At 38.2% G+C, this 16,001-nt stretch overlaps 1 protein-coding gene across 12 annotated transcripts in view; it reads right to left on the bottom strand.

The window, feature by feature from the left end:
* The window catches only part of EVI5 (ecotropic viral integration site 5), a 284,357-nt gene that overhangs the window by 199,150 nt on the left and 69,206 nt on the right, over nt 1–16,001 (bottom strand). The window lies entirely within an intron of this gene.

Below are 16,001 nucleotides of genomic sequence, written 5' to 3'. Positions count from 1 at the left end.
CTCCTCCTTATCTGTTGAAAGAAGGATTAAGATAATTTCCAAGATCCAATCCATGACTAATCACTACATTAAGTCTTTTATTTCTTTCACATATGCACCAGCTAAAAGGAAGGTGGAAAACGTGGCTTTATCACTATTTAACATAGCTACTATCCACTTCCAGTAATTCTTCAGGAAAAGTCATCTGCTTAGGCTACAACAAATGCTCACAATACTAATCCATAAAATACAAAAGCTGAGAAAGAAAATAAACATACAGAGGTCAAATCCTATTTAACAGATTATAGAACCACCCTTTGAGAGCCAGATTTATATGCTACTCATCTTTATATCCCTTAGAACATTTAGCTCAATACAAAGTATATTAACTATCAAAATGAAATAAAATCATAAGTCCAAATTTTAAAATTCCAAATTCCAGGTATGTCATTTTCAATAACACAACAGTATAAACTGAACAAACAAATTCTATCCTTATTGAGGGAAAATTTAATATATTTTCATGGCAACAATAATTAAAATAAAATTTCCCAAATATTGCTAAAAACATAAAAACATCCCAAATAGCCAAAGTGAGCATCAACTAATTATTATAAATAATTTTACTTGAAAAAAAGAATTAATTCAGAACAAGGTCTCTGAGGAAAATAAAAAGATAAAAAAAGAATTAATGATGATGTTTTACTTTAAATACTGTTTTAAAATACATATTATTTCAGTAAGTCCATAATATATCTTATGGAAAAATTAGTTTACATAGGTAATTTTCCACATGATTCTAAACCCTAAGAATTGTAAATGCAATAAAGAAGGAAATTTTACTGAAATAACCTGAATCTTAGTTACTTGCTTCACTTATTTACTGACTGCTTGCCACATCTCAATTAAATTGCATCACTATCAACAGAGATATGCAGTTCAAAGAAAATAATGGTTTTCCTAAGTTAAACCTAAGTTCGAGGTGTAATCCAAGTATAGATAAAGAAGCACCTAAACAGAAGGCTTTTAGAGAGTCAAAAAGTCTTGGATTGCTGAGTTATTAATACAACTTCTAGGACAGGCACAAATATCAAGTGAATTCATAGCATTCGTGGGTTAGAGAAGATTAAGCAGTTAACCTTCCGAGAACATGGAAATAGCACATCCAATTATACAAAGCTGTGAGGAACATTTACAAATAAAATATCTCAAGACATTACACTATTTAAAGATACTGTCCCTGCTTTATCTTATAAAATGATTTAAAATAGATAAGCCTAAAGATAACAAAACTATAAAACTCCTAAAAACAAAATACAGGAAAACCATGGCCAGGCGCGGTGGCTCATGCCTGTAATCCCAGCACTTTGGGAGGCCGAGGCGGGCGGATGACCTGAGGTTGGGAGTTTGAGACCAGCCTGACCAACATGGAGAAACCCTGTCTCTACTAAAAATATAAAATTAGCCGGGCATGGTGGCACATGCCTGTAATTCCAGCTACTAGGGAGGCTGAGGCAGAAGAATCACTTGAACCTGTGAGGCGGACGTTGCGGTGAGCCGAGATCGCGCCATTGCACTCCAGCCTGGACAACAAGAGTGAAACTCTGTCTCAAAAAAAAAAAAAAAATACAAGAAAACCTCTTCACAGCCTTTAGGGTAGGCAAAAATTTGTTTGCAGGACATAAGGAAACAGTAACTACAAAAGAGAAAATTGATTTAAAAACTGGACTTCACCAAAATTAAAGAGCTGTGCTCCTCAAAAGATACTATTTTAAAAATGAAAAGGCAAGCCAGACCAGAGAGTAAGAAAAAAAAAAAAAAAGTCTAAACACAGGTATCTGACAAAAGATAGTACACAGAATATATGAACCACTCTTAAAGTCAATAACTAAGAAACCAAACACCACACTTTAAAAAATGAGTAAGAGACGTAAACTGATACTTTCTAAACAAGATAATAAAATAGCCAATAAGTACTTGAAATATGTTAGCATCTTTAGTCATCAATGGAAATGCAAGTTAAAACCAAACTATATACATATTAGAATGGCTACAATTCTAAAGACTGACCATACCAAATGCTGGCCAGGATGGAAGCATTTCTATCAATATTAAAAGTACAAAATAGTATAACACATTTGAGAACTGTTTAATTCCTCATACAGTTAAAATACATATCCATATGGTCCAGCAGTAAAATGAAAACATATGTACAAAGAAGACATAGTTGAAAGTCCATAGCAGCTTTATTCACAATAGCCCCAAACCAGAAACAATCCAAATGTTCAGAAAAATAAGTGATCAAATTGTGGTACATTCATTCAGTGTGATGCTACTCAGCAATAAAAAGAAATAAACTGCTGATATGTGCATCAACATGGATGAATCTGATAGATGTTAGGTAGAACGAAAGAAGCCAGGTGCAAAAGAGTACATACGATATGATTCCATCTATATAAAGTTCAAGAACAAGCATAATATAGAAGAAAACACAGGAATAAATCTTCATGACTTTGAGTTAGGTAAAGCCTTAAATATGACCAAAACCACAAGTGACAAAAGAAAAAACAGATACACTGGAATTCAACAAAATTAAAAACATTTTGTACTTTATTGGCTACCACCAAGAAAGTGGAAAGACAATCTACAGAATGGGAGAAAATACTTGCGAATCGTAAGGGACTTGTATCTAGAATATATAAAGAACCCTTACAAATCAATAATAACGTGATTTAAAAATGGACAAAAGATCTGAATAAACATTTTCCCAAAGAAAACGGCCAATAAATACATAAGAAGATGTTCAACATCACTAGTCATCGGGAAAAAGCAAATTGAAAACACAATGAGATACTTTACAACCATTAAGATAGTTACAATTGAGATGACAACGGTTAAGTGTTTGTGAGAATATGGAGACAATGGAACTCTCATACACTACTTGTGGGAATGTAAAATGGTACAAGCACTTCAGCCTGGCAGTTCCTCAAATGATAAGCACAGAATTACCATGACTCAGCAATTCCACTCTTAGGTATATATCCAAAAGAAATGAAAATTTATATCCATCAAAAACTTATATACGAGCATTCATAGAAACATTATTCATGATATCAAAAAAAAAGAAAAATCCAAATGTCCATCAACTGATGAATGGATAAAGAACATATGGTATACCCAAACAATGGAATACCAGCCATGAGAAGGAATTATATTCTGATACACACTATGACATCCATGAACCTTGAAAACATTATGGTAAGTTAATGAAGCCAGTCACAAAAGGGTACATATTCCATGAATACATTTATATGAAATATCTAGAAGAAAGAAAATAGATCAGCAGCTGCTGAGGGCTGTAGTAGGGGTGAAGGTAGTCGGGAAAACATAGACTGCTAATGTGTGTGCAGTTGCTTTTTGGAGTGATGAAAAAAATTCTAAAATTGATTGTGTTGACAACTGCACAATTCTGTGAGTATACAAAACACAACTGAACTGTAAACTTTAAGTGGGTGAATTAAATATATGGTATATGAATATCTGAATAAAGCCATTATACAAAAAAGAACAGGTAGAAGAGAAGTTTTGACAGAGGGTGGGGTTGCTAGAAAGGACACAAAGGAATTTTCTGAGATGGTGGACATTTTCTAATATGATAGAAACTGTCTAAGTCTTAATAGGTATGTGGGTTATACATAGGTATATACATTTTTTGAAACTCAAACTCTACACTTAAGAACTACACATTTCTCTGCATATTATTCATCAATTTTTATCACTTCATCAATATTTGTAAAAAATATTATCTACTTAATGGCACTAGGGATAGTAAAAATTCGGTGAGAAACGACTGCATTTTTTTATTGTAAGCCCTTCTGAACTTTTTAAAACCATAACTATTACTTTTTGTAAACTATTATTTTGGGTATATTTTATAAATAAAGGAAGATATAAACATGACTTCATATTTGCCTTTTCAAATTTCCTGGCCATTCCAGCAAATTTTAAAATTCTCTAATTTAGAATTTTTATAATGAAGAAGTCTTTCTCTGTGAGAGAGTCGGAACATTTCGCAGAAGTAGTAATACTTGAATTGATACCATGAAGTCTCTCCCCAGTGAACTATAGCATGTATTTTCCTACAGCATGTAGAAAAACAATTTACGTGTTCCTCAAGAATATGTAAACTTTATAGACTATGTAGTTAGAATCAAGCATTTTTATTCCTTATTGCTAAATGTGATTATGAACAACTCAAGAAGGCTTTTAAACAGGTTTCCACCTAGTTTCAGTATAATTAAGATAGTCTAACATGGTGGGGGAGGGGCGCAGTGCCTGAAAGTCAACAATTTACAAAGCCTTGAGCTTGGCAGCTGCGAAAATGGTAATACAGCATTACTCATAGGTCTGTGGGCTAGTGAGAAGTGTATCTAAAACTTTTTCACATATTTTCCTCCTCCCAGATCACATGGGTGCACTGCCTTACATGGATTTATTGCAAAGCAAAAAAAAAAAAAAAAAGGGAGGCCGAGGCAGGTGGATTGCTTGAGCCCAGGAATTTGAGACCAAACTGGGCAACATGGAGAAACCCCATTTCTACTAAAAATACAAAAAATTAGCCAGGTGTGGTAGTGCACACCTGTAGTCTCAGCTACTGGGGGGCTTTGGTAGAAGAATCGCCCGAGTCCCGCAAGTTGAGGCTGCAGTGTGCCATGATCGCACTGCACCACTGCACTCTAGCCAGGGTGACAGAGTGAGATCCTGTCTCGAAAAAAAACCGGGGGGGGGGGCGGTGGGGGAATAATTCACCTCACTTCCCATCCCATCCCATCATAATCTCCTTCTAACACAAGAATTCTGACTATCACAGATTAAAGAAAAAGAATACTGTCCAAGCAGGAATATTGTACATTGTAATCTAAGGTGTCCCTATAGGTTTGTGTAGCCTCCTGGCCATTTCTAATATGCCACTTTTATACGGTAAATAATTCACAGGCCTAAATTCATTCATTCTCCCAGAATGACAGACTAGGACATAAGAGATTGTTTTTCTATCAACAAGGGAACACACAATCCTGTCTCCTCACTGGGTCACTACAAGTTTCTCTTAGAGTAGCTCCTGATCCAAGGGCAGCCATTCAAACTGGCTACAGCCACACATTAGGGAGATTGGGGGGAGGTGCCAATATACCAACTGGACTCCAAACATTATTAAAGATGGAGAGTCTAGGAGTGGTTGCTTCCAGAAGTTTGGTAGACTTTGTAGGGAGAAAGCATTTCCAGTTCCCTAATGGGTGGGACTGGGGAATAAGTTGAGAATGAGAATATATTCCAGCATGGAGAATAGCCTCGGTCTTAGACAGATGACCTTCACCATATCTTTGCTTCTGAGAATCAAAACTTCTCCTTATCAAGATGCCACCTATGTAAGGAAAATGACAGAGTACAGACTTCACGATGGCCATATAAGAAAAAAGAATAGCTTGTGTATGGCAGCATGCAGATGATAAACAGCCCCCCAAAAAAGCTTATCTATAATACTATGATTTGAAAACACAAAGGAGGAAAGGGAAAAGAATGAGTTCTCTTTTGAGTATTTGGAGTTTGAAGTACTTGGGGGAAAATCCATGTAGACGATAAGCACAGCAGTTGAAAAGACAAATCTGAAGTTCATAAGCAAGGTGAACACTACAAACAAAAATCTGGTAATTATCTGAAAACAGTTGATATTAAACTTTTTGAGTATCCTATTGTACTCAGCATAATGTTTTCCTATGGATACCAGAACTCAGAAAGCAGGATACAATAGCAACTGGTCAACATGCCAGTCGGTAATTTATAAACTGCTAAGATAATTTATAAGGAGCTAAGAAAGGATCTAAGGAAGAAAAATGCTGTACGATATAAACACCTGGGAAGCTAAATACACTGGCACTTAAAAGTGCAGAGATGCTGGGAAAGGTGGCTCACACCTATAATCCCAGCACTTTGGGACGCTGAGGCAGGTGGATCACTTGAGCCCAGGAGTTTGAGACCAGCCTGGGCAACATGGCGAAACCCCATCTCTAACAGAAAAAAAAAATATATATATATATATATATAAGCCAGGGGTGGTGGAGCGTGCCTATAGTCCCAGCTACTCGGAAGGCTGAAGTAGAAGGACTGCTTGAGCCCAGGAGGTCAAGGCTTCAGTGAGCCATGATCACACCACTGCACTCTAGTCTACGTGACAGAGCAAGACCCTGTTTCAAAAAAAAGGCAGAGATTTATTACAGAGAAGGCAACTTTTCAAACACAAGGTTCAAACATCTCTTTGTAATGTAACACCAAAGAAACAAGATATGAATGTGCAGCAACTTGCCAGGTAAAAGAATGGAAAATGATTAACAAAAAACTTATTTTAGTCCATTTGAACTTCTATAACAAAATATCTTGGACTGGGTAATTTTTAAACAACAGAAATTTATTGCTCACAGTTTGGAGGGTGGGAAGCCCAAGATCAAGGCATCAGCAAGTTTGGCATAAGATAAGGACCCATTCCTCACAGATGGAGGCCTTTATGGGCCCTCACATGGTGGAAGGGGCAAAGGACTCCCTCAAGCCTCTTATAACCACACTAATCTCATTTATGAGGATTACAGACTCCCAAAGGCCCAATATATTAATACCATCACCTTTGGGATTAGATTTCAACACATGAATTTTAGAGGGTAACAAATAGACCATAGCAAAACTACATGCCTAACCCAGAGAGGAATCACATCCTTTCACATCAACGAAACCAAGCACAAATTCATGTCTCACAGCAATAGAAATACTGAAACAATGAGAGAATTCGGAGAAGACACAAGGAATTAGGACAGGAAACAACTCAGAGACAACACAGAAGAAAGATACCTAAATGACAGTGATTTCTCTAGTTCTGAAAAATAGAATTTTTTTTTTTCTGTGTTTAAGATCAGGGCTTGGAGAAGCTTTATAGGCTCCTCTCAAATATTATGATCAGAAACTAATAGTATAGAGATTACTTTATACAGACATTCCAGACAGACAAGCCTAGCCGATTTCACTCTTAAGATTTCTTAATTTCAAGAGACTATCTTAGGCTAAGCTAGCTGCCACAGAAAAGGTAATACAATAAATTGTTTAATTAATTATACTATCAAATTCTTTAGGAAATCAGAGAACTGATAAAAAATTTAAAACAATTCTCAATGAAAATAATAAGAATAAATACTTCAAATGAAGATCTACAGACCTTTCCTATGATTAAAAATACATGAATTTTTAAATAGAGACTTGAAAATATCTATTTTGCTTGCAAGCTCTTCACTTCCTTGGTGTTGCTGGATGTTTTATGGAGAGTATCCTCAGGAAAACTGAGGTAATGCTATGGTGGTAAAATTATAAATATAAGATGGACATTAGGTCATCTAGATCAGCCTGTCCAAAAGAGATATAATGCAGTCCACTTATGTAAAGCTAAATGTTCTAATCACTACAATTAAAAGCTTTTAAAAAAAAGATGAAAAAAATATATGTATATCTTAAATAGAGATGGGGTCTTGAGAGGCTGCTCTCGAACTCCTGGACTTAAGCAATCCTCCCACCTAGGCCTCCCAAAGTGCTACCATTAGAGGAGTGAGCCACCAGGCCCAGCCTGAAATTAATTTTAATAATTTATTTTATCAAATACAGTTGAAATGTCACTTCAACAGGTAAACAAAAGGTTTTTTCAATTACCAAGATAGTCTCTTTTTCAAATCGAGTTTTAAAATCTAGTACATATTTTACTCTTACAGCATATCACAAGTCAAACCAGCCAGATTTTGGGTACTCAATTGCTACATATGGTTACTGGCTACCATACTAGACAATACAGATCTAGATTTTGGTAGGATATAAAGATATATAAATTAAGTTTTCAAAGATTCCTGTTTACTATATTTTTAAAAATCATAAAATACATTTGCTAGTTTAAAAAGAATGCTTTCTGGCCAGGCGCAGTAGCTCACACCTGTAATCCCAGCACTTTGGGAGGCTGAAACGGGCCAATCACTCGAGGTCAGGAGTTTGAGACCAGCCTGGCTAATATGGTGAAACCCCATCTCTACCAAAAACTACAAAAATTAGCCAGGCACAGTGGTGCACGCCTGCGATCCCAGCTACTTGGGAGGCTGGGGTCAGAGAATCACTTGAACCAAGGAGGCAGAGGTTGCAGTGAGCCGAGATTGCACCACTGCACTCCAGCCTGGCCAACAGAGTGAGACCCTATCTCATAAATCAATAAATCCTTTCTTTTTCTTCATTCTCATATTTCAGCCCCCAAAATATGCTAAAAAGCAAAATATGATTCCAAATAACAGAATATAAAACAGAACAAATATGGCTGCAATGCCAAAGTTTTAAACCACACAAATAACGGCTCACTCAAAATTTAAAATAGCAACATTCCCCTCCTTAATTAAAATGCAATCCTATTATATTTGAGACTTACCTCCATAAATTCATCTCTGCCAAAGCCTTTGTGTTTTTAAAATGAAAAAAGAAAAGCACATTTAACACACAAGGGGAAAAAAAAACTATCCGATTTCAACTTTAAAGCTATCAATTATTAACTGTCATCAAATAGATCTTTGACATTACATTAAACCATTTCTTCACATCTTTCTGGGGTTGCCACATGCACTTATTTTTAAAAAGTAATAGCTGCAGTAAAACTATGAAAAGAAAAAAGTTTCTTCATAGAATCTGATATTTTCATGTTTCTTAAATTTTAATTTTCTAAAATGTTATTTTTATACTTTCTGAATCAAAGAGAGTGAACACAACCAGAGAATCATCTACATTTGGGGAAGGGAAGAATAAATCCTAAATAAAAGCATCTACTTTGTTATGCTACAAAGTCTAAGTTGTATCTCATAATTTTTACTTTAGATATATAACTTACATATCTACATTACAAACCACAGAAGCAGAGAGAATTTAAATTATTATTCTTGCAATTTTTGCCCAGACTTACTAGTTGGTGGGGCGATAGGACAGAACAGGAAGAAGAGCACTAAAGCTTAGTGTTTGTCATTTTACTTTATTTAATCTTATTTTTCAAAGAGAGGGTCTTGCTCTGTCACTCAGGCTGGAGTGTAGTAATGTGATCAGAGCTCACTGCAACCTTGAATTTCTGGGCTACAGCAATACTTCTGCCTCGGCCTCCTAGGTAGCTAGGACTACAGGAACATGCCATCACACCCAGCTAATTCTTTTATTTTCTGTACTGATGGGGTCTTGCAATGTTGCCCAGGCTGGTCTTGAACTCTTGGCCTCGTGCAATTCTCCCACCTCGGACTCTCAAAATCCTGGGATTACAGGCATGAGCCACTGCACCTAACCTTTACTTTTAACTAAAGTCAGAGAGATGTTTTTCCACCAGGATTGTTCTCCCGAGGCAAAACAAGACTCATTCTCTACATATAAATCCTTCCCATGGATTCTGAGATTTAATGATTTTTTTTCTTTTTTTTTTTTGAGATGGAGTCTCACTCTGTCGCCCATGATGGAGTGCAGTGGCACCATCTTGGCTCACTGCAACATCCGCCTCCCAGGTTCAAACAATTCTCCTGTCTCAGCCTTCTAAGCAGCTGGGACTACGGGCACCTCCCACCATGTCCAGCTAAATTTTTTTGTATTTTTAGTAGAGACAGGGTTTCACCATATTGGTCAGGGCTGGTCTCGAACTCCTGACCTCAGGTGATCCACCCACCTCGGCCTCCCAAAGTGCTGGGATTACAGGCATGAGCCACCGCGCCCTGACAGTTTTAATGATTTTTAAAAATACACACACACGACTCAAAATTTGAACCCAAAAGTTCAAATTTTTTAGTACTTCCACACAAGAATAAAGAGTGACTTAAACTTCTGCTCCTTTTATTTCTTCAAGTTCTTGTCAAAATCTCTTTTCTGAACATCTTTCAACAACTCTAGGAAGGAGGCATGTTCCAAGATGGCTGAATAGGAACAGCTCTGGTCTGCAGCTCCCAGCGTGATGGACGCAGAAGACGGGTGATTTCTGCATTTCCAACTGAGGTACCTGGTTCATCTCACTGGGACTGGTTGGACAGTGGGTGCAGCCCATAGAGGGCGAGCCAAACCAGGGCGGGGCGTCACCTCACCCCGGAAGTACAAGGCGTCGGGGGATTTCCCTTTCCTAACCAAGGGAAGCCATGACAGACTGTACCTGGAAAAACGGGACACTCCTGCTCAAATACTGTGCTTTTCCAACAGTCTTAGCAAATGGTACACCAGAAGATTATATCTCGCGCCTGGCTCGGTGGGTCCCACGCCCACAGAGCTTTGCTCACTACTAGCGCAGCAGTCTGAGATCGACCTGCGAGGCAGCAGCCTGGCAGGTGGAGGACGTCCACCATTGCGGAGGCTTGAGTAGGTAAACAAAGGGGCCGGGAAGCTTAAACTGGGCGGAGCCCACCGCAGTGCTGCAAGGCTTGCTATCTCTATAAACTCCACCTCTAGGGGGCAGGGCGTAGCTGAACAAAAGGCAGGAGAAACTTCCACAGACTTAAATGTCCCTGTCTGACAGCTCTGAAGAGAGCAGTAGTTCTCCCATCACGGTGTTTGAGCTCTAAGAACAGACAGACTGCCTCCTCAAGTGGGTCTCTGACCCCCATGTAGCCTAACTGGGAGACACCTCCCAGCAGAGGCCGACTCACACCTCATACAGGCAGGTGCCCCTCTGGAACAGAGCTTCCAGAGGAAAGATCAGGCAGCAATATTTGCTGTTCTGCAGCCTCTGCTGGTGATACCCAGGCAAACAGGGTCTGGAGTGGACCTCCAGCAAACCCCAACAGACCTGCAGCTGAGGTACCTGTTAGAAGGAAAACTAACAAACAGAAAGCAATAGCATCAACATCAACAAAAAGGACATCCACACGAAAATTCCATCTGTAGGTCACCAACATCAAAGACCAAAGGTAGATAAAACCACAAAGATGAGGAGAAACCAGAGCAGAAAAGCTAAAAATTCTAAAAACCAGAGCACCTCTTTCCCTCCAAAGGATCACAGCTCCTCGCCAGCAACGGAACAAAGCTGGATGGAGAATGACTTTGAGGAGCTGACAGAAATAGGCTTCAGAAGGTCGGTAATAACAAACCTCTCTGAGCTAAAGGAGGATGTTCGAACCCATCACAAGGAAGCTAAAAACCTTGAAAAAAGATTAGACGAATGGCTAACTAGAATAAACAGTGTAGAGGAGACCTTAAATGACTTGATGGAGCTGAAAACCATGGCATGAGAACTACGTGACGCCTGCACAAGCTTCGATAGCCGATTCAATTCTAAAAACCAGAGCACCTCTTCCCCTCCAAAGGACCGCAGCTCCTCGCCAGCAACGGAACAAAGCTGGATGGAGAATGACTTTGAGGAGATGACAGAAATAGGCTTCAGAAGGTCGGTAATAACAAACTTCTCCGAGCTAAAGGAGGATGTTCGAACCCATCACAAAGAAGCTAAAAACCTTGAAAAAAGATTAGACGAATGGCTAACTAGAATAAACAGTGTAGAGAAGACCTTAAATGACTTAATGGAGCCAAAAACCATGGCATGAGAACTACGTGACACATGCACAAGTTTCAACAGCCGATTCAATCAAGTGGAAGAAAGGATATCAGTGACTGAAGTTCAAATTAATGAAATACTCCTCAAGAAGAGCAACCCCAAGACACATAATTGTCAGATTCACCAAGGTTGAAATGAAGGAAAAAAAGTTAAGGGCAGCCACAGGGAAAGGTCGGGTTACCCACAAAGGGAAGCCCATCAGACTAACAGCTGCTCTCTCAGCAGAAACGCTACAAGCCAGAAGACAGAGGGGGCCAATCTTCAACATTCTTAAAGAAAAGAATTTTCAACCCAGAATCTCATATCCAGCCAAACTAAGCTTCAGAAGTGAAGGAGAAATAAAATCCTTTACAGACAAGGAAATGCTGAGAGATTTTGTCACCACCAGGCCTGCCTTACAAGAGCGCCTGAAGGAAGCACTAAACGTGGAAAGGAACAACCATTACCAGCCACTGCAAAAACATGCCAAATTGTAAAGACCATCGACACTATGAAGAAACTGTATCAATTAACGGGCAAAATAACCAGCTAACATCACAATGACAGGGTCAAATTCAAACATAACAATATTAACCTTAAATGTAAATGGGCTAAATGCTCCAATTAAAAGACACAGACTGGCAAATTAGATAAAGAGTCAAGACCCATCGGTGTGCTGTATTCAGGAGACCCGTCTCACATGCAAAGATGTACATAGGCTCAAAATAAAGGGATGGAGGAAGATCTACCAAGCAACTGGAAAGCAAAAAAAAACCAGGGGTTGCAATCCTAGTCTCTGATAAAACAGACTTTAAACCAACAAGGATCAAAAGAGACAAAGAAGGTCACTACATAATGGTAAAGGGATCAATTGAACAAGAAAAGCTAACTATCCTAAATATATATGCACCCAATACAGGAGGATCCAGATTCAAAAAGCAAGTCCTGAGAGACCTACAAAGAGACTTAGACTCCCACACAATAATAATGGGAGACTTTAACACCCCACTGCCAATATTAGACAGATCAACAAGACAGAAGGTTAACAAGGATATCCAGGACTTGAACTCAGCTCTGGACCAAGCAGACCTAATAGACATCTACAGAACTCTCCACCCCAAATCAACAAAATATACATTCTTTTCAGCACCACATGGCACTTATTCCAAAATTGACCACATAGTTGGAAGTAAAGCACTCCTCAGCAAATGTAAAAGAACAGAAATCACAACAAACTGTCTCTCAGACCACAGTGCAATCAAATTAGAACTCAGGATTCAGAAACTCACTCAAAAAACACAACTATATGGAAACTGAACAACCTGCTCCTGAATGACTACTGGGTAAATAACAAAATGAAGGCAGAAATAAAGATGTTCTTTGAAGCCAGTGAGAACAAACACAATGTACCAGAATCTCTGGGACACATTTAAAGCAGTGTGTAGAGGGAAATTTATAGCACTAAATGCCCACAAGAGAAAGCAGAAAAGATCTAAAATTGACACATTAACATCACAATTAAAAGAACTAGAGAAGCAAGAGCAAATAAATTCAAAAGCTAGCAGAAGGCAAGAAATAACTAAGATGAGAGCAGAACTGAAGGAGCTAGAGACACAAAAAACCCTTCAAAAAAATCAGCGAAACCAGGACCTGGTTTTTTGAAAAGATCAACAAAATTGATAGACCTCAAGCAAGATTAATAAAGAAGAAAAGAGAGAAGAATCAAATAGACGTAATAAAAAAATTATAAGGGGGATATCACCACCAATCCCACAGAAATACAGACTACCGTCAGAGAATATTATAAATACCTCTACCCAAACAAACAAGAAAAATCTAGAAGAAATGGATGAATTCCTGGACATATACACCTTCCCAAGACTAAACCAGGAAGAAGTTGAATCTCTGAATATACCAATAACAGGCTCTGAAATTGAGGCAATAATTAATAGCCTACCAACAAAAAAAAGGTCAGGACTAGACGGATTCACACCCAAATTCTACCAGAGATACAAAGAGGAGATGATACCATTTCTTCTGAAACTATTCCAATCAATAGAAAAAGAGGGAATCCTCCCTAACTCATTTTATGAGGCCAGCATCATCCTGATACCAAAGGTTGGCAGAGACACAACAAAAAAAGAGAATTTTAAACCAATATCCCTCATGAACATCGATGCAAAAATCCTCAATAAAATACTGGCAAACCAAATACAGCAGCACATCAAAAAGCTTATCCACCATGACAAAGTGGGCTTCATCCCTGGGATGCAAGGCTGGTTCAACATACACAAATCAATAAACGTAATCCATTACATAAACAGAACCAACGACAAAAACCACATGATTATCTCAATAGATGCAGAAAAGGTCTTCGACAAAATTCAACAGCCCTTCATGCTAAAAACTCTCAATAAACTAGGTACTGATGGAACATATCTAAAAATAATAAGAGCTATTTATGACAAACCCACAGCCAATATCATACTGAGTGGGCAAAAACTGGAAGCATTCCCTTTGAAAACCGGGACAAGACAGGGATGCCCTCTCTCACCACTCCTATTCAAAATACTGTTGGAAGTTCTCACCAGGGCAATCAGGCAAGAGAAAGAAATAAAGGATATTCAATTAGGAAAAGAAGAAGTCAAATTGTCCCTGTTTGCAGATGACATGGTTGGATATTTAGAAAACCCCACTGTCTCAGCCCAAAATCTCCTTAAGCTGATAAGCAACTTCATACAAAATCAATGTGCAAAAATCACAAGCATTCTTATAAACCAATAACAGACAAACAGAGAGCCAAATCATGAGTGAACTCCCATTCACAATTGCTACAAATAGAATAAAACACCTAGGAATCCAACTTACAAGGGATGTGAAGGACCTCTTCAAGGAGAACTACAAACCACTGCTTAACAAAATGAAAGAGGACACAAACAAATGGAAGAACATTCCATGATCATGTATAGGAAGAATCAATATTGTAAAAATGGCCATACTGCCCAAGGTAATTTATAGATTCAATGCTATCCCCATGAAGCTACAATTGACTTTCTTCACAGAATTGGAAAAAACCAAAGTTCATATGGAACCAAAAAAGAGCCCACATTTCCAAAACAATCCTAAGCAAAAAGAACACAGCTGGAGGCATCACGCTACCTGACTTCAAACTACACTGCAAGGCTACAGTAACCAAAACAGCATGGTACTGGTACCAAAACAGAGATATAGACCAATGGAACAGAACAGAGGCCTCAGAAATAACACCGCACATCTACAACCAGCTGATCTTTGACAAACCTGACAAAAACAAAAAATGAGGAAAGGATTCACTATTTAATAAATGATGCTGGGAAAACTGGCTAGCCATATGTATAAAGCCGAAACTGGATCCCTTCCTTACACCTTATACAAAAATTAATTCAAGATGGATTAAAGACTTAAATGTTAGACCTGAAATCATAAAAACCCTAGAAGAAAACCTAAGCAATACCATTCAGGACATAGGCACGGGCAAGGACTTCATGACTAAAACACCAAAAGCAATGGCAACAAAAGCCAAAATTGACAAATGGGATCTAATTAAACTCAAGAGCTTCTGCACAGCAAAAGAAACTATCATCAGAGTGAATAGGCAACCTACAGAATGGGAAAAAATTTTTGCAATCTACCCATCTGACAAAAGGCTAATATCTAAAATCTACAAACAACTTAAACAAATTTACAAGAAAAAAACAACCCCATCAAAAAGTGGGCAAAGGTTATGAACAAATACTTCTCAAAAGAAGACATTTATGCAGCATACAAATGAAAAAATGCTCATCATCACTGGTCATCAGAGAAATGCAAATCAAAACCACAATGAGATACCATCTCACACCAGTTAGAATGGCGATCATTAAAAAGTCAGGAAACAACAGATGCTGGAGAGGATGTGAAGAAATAGGAACACTTTTACACTGTTGGTGGGAGTGTAAATTAGTTCAACCATTGTGGAAGACAGTGTGGCGAATCCTCAAGCTTCTAGAACTAGAAATACCACTTGACTCAGCGATCCCTTTACTGGGTATATACCTATAGGATTGTAAATCATGCTACTATAAAGACACATGCACACGTATGTTTACTGCGGCACTATTCACAATAGCAAAAACTTGGAACCAACCCAAACGTCCATCAATGATAGACTGGATTAAGAAAATGTGGCACATATATACCATGGAATACTATGCAGCCATAAAAAAGGATGAGTTCATGTCCTTTGTAGGGACATGGATGAAGCTGGAAACCATCATTCTGAACAAACTATGGTAAGGACAGAAAACCAAACACTATATGTTCTCACTCATAGGTGGGAAATGAACAATGAGAACACTTGGACACAGAGAGGGGAACATCACACACTGGGGCCTGT

This window comes from Pongo pygmaeus, chromosome 1 (assembly GCF_028885625.2).
Source record: "Pongo pygmaeus isolate AG05252 chromosome 1, NHGRI_mPonPyg2-v2.0_pri, whole genome shotgun sequence".
Lineage (NCBI taxonomy): Eukaryota > Metazoa > Chordata > Mammalia > Primates > Hominidae > Pongo > Pongo pygmaeus.
The sequence above is the reverse complement of the archived record's forward strand: the minus strand, read 5'-3'. Positions and strand labels throughout refer to the sequence as shown.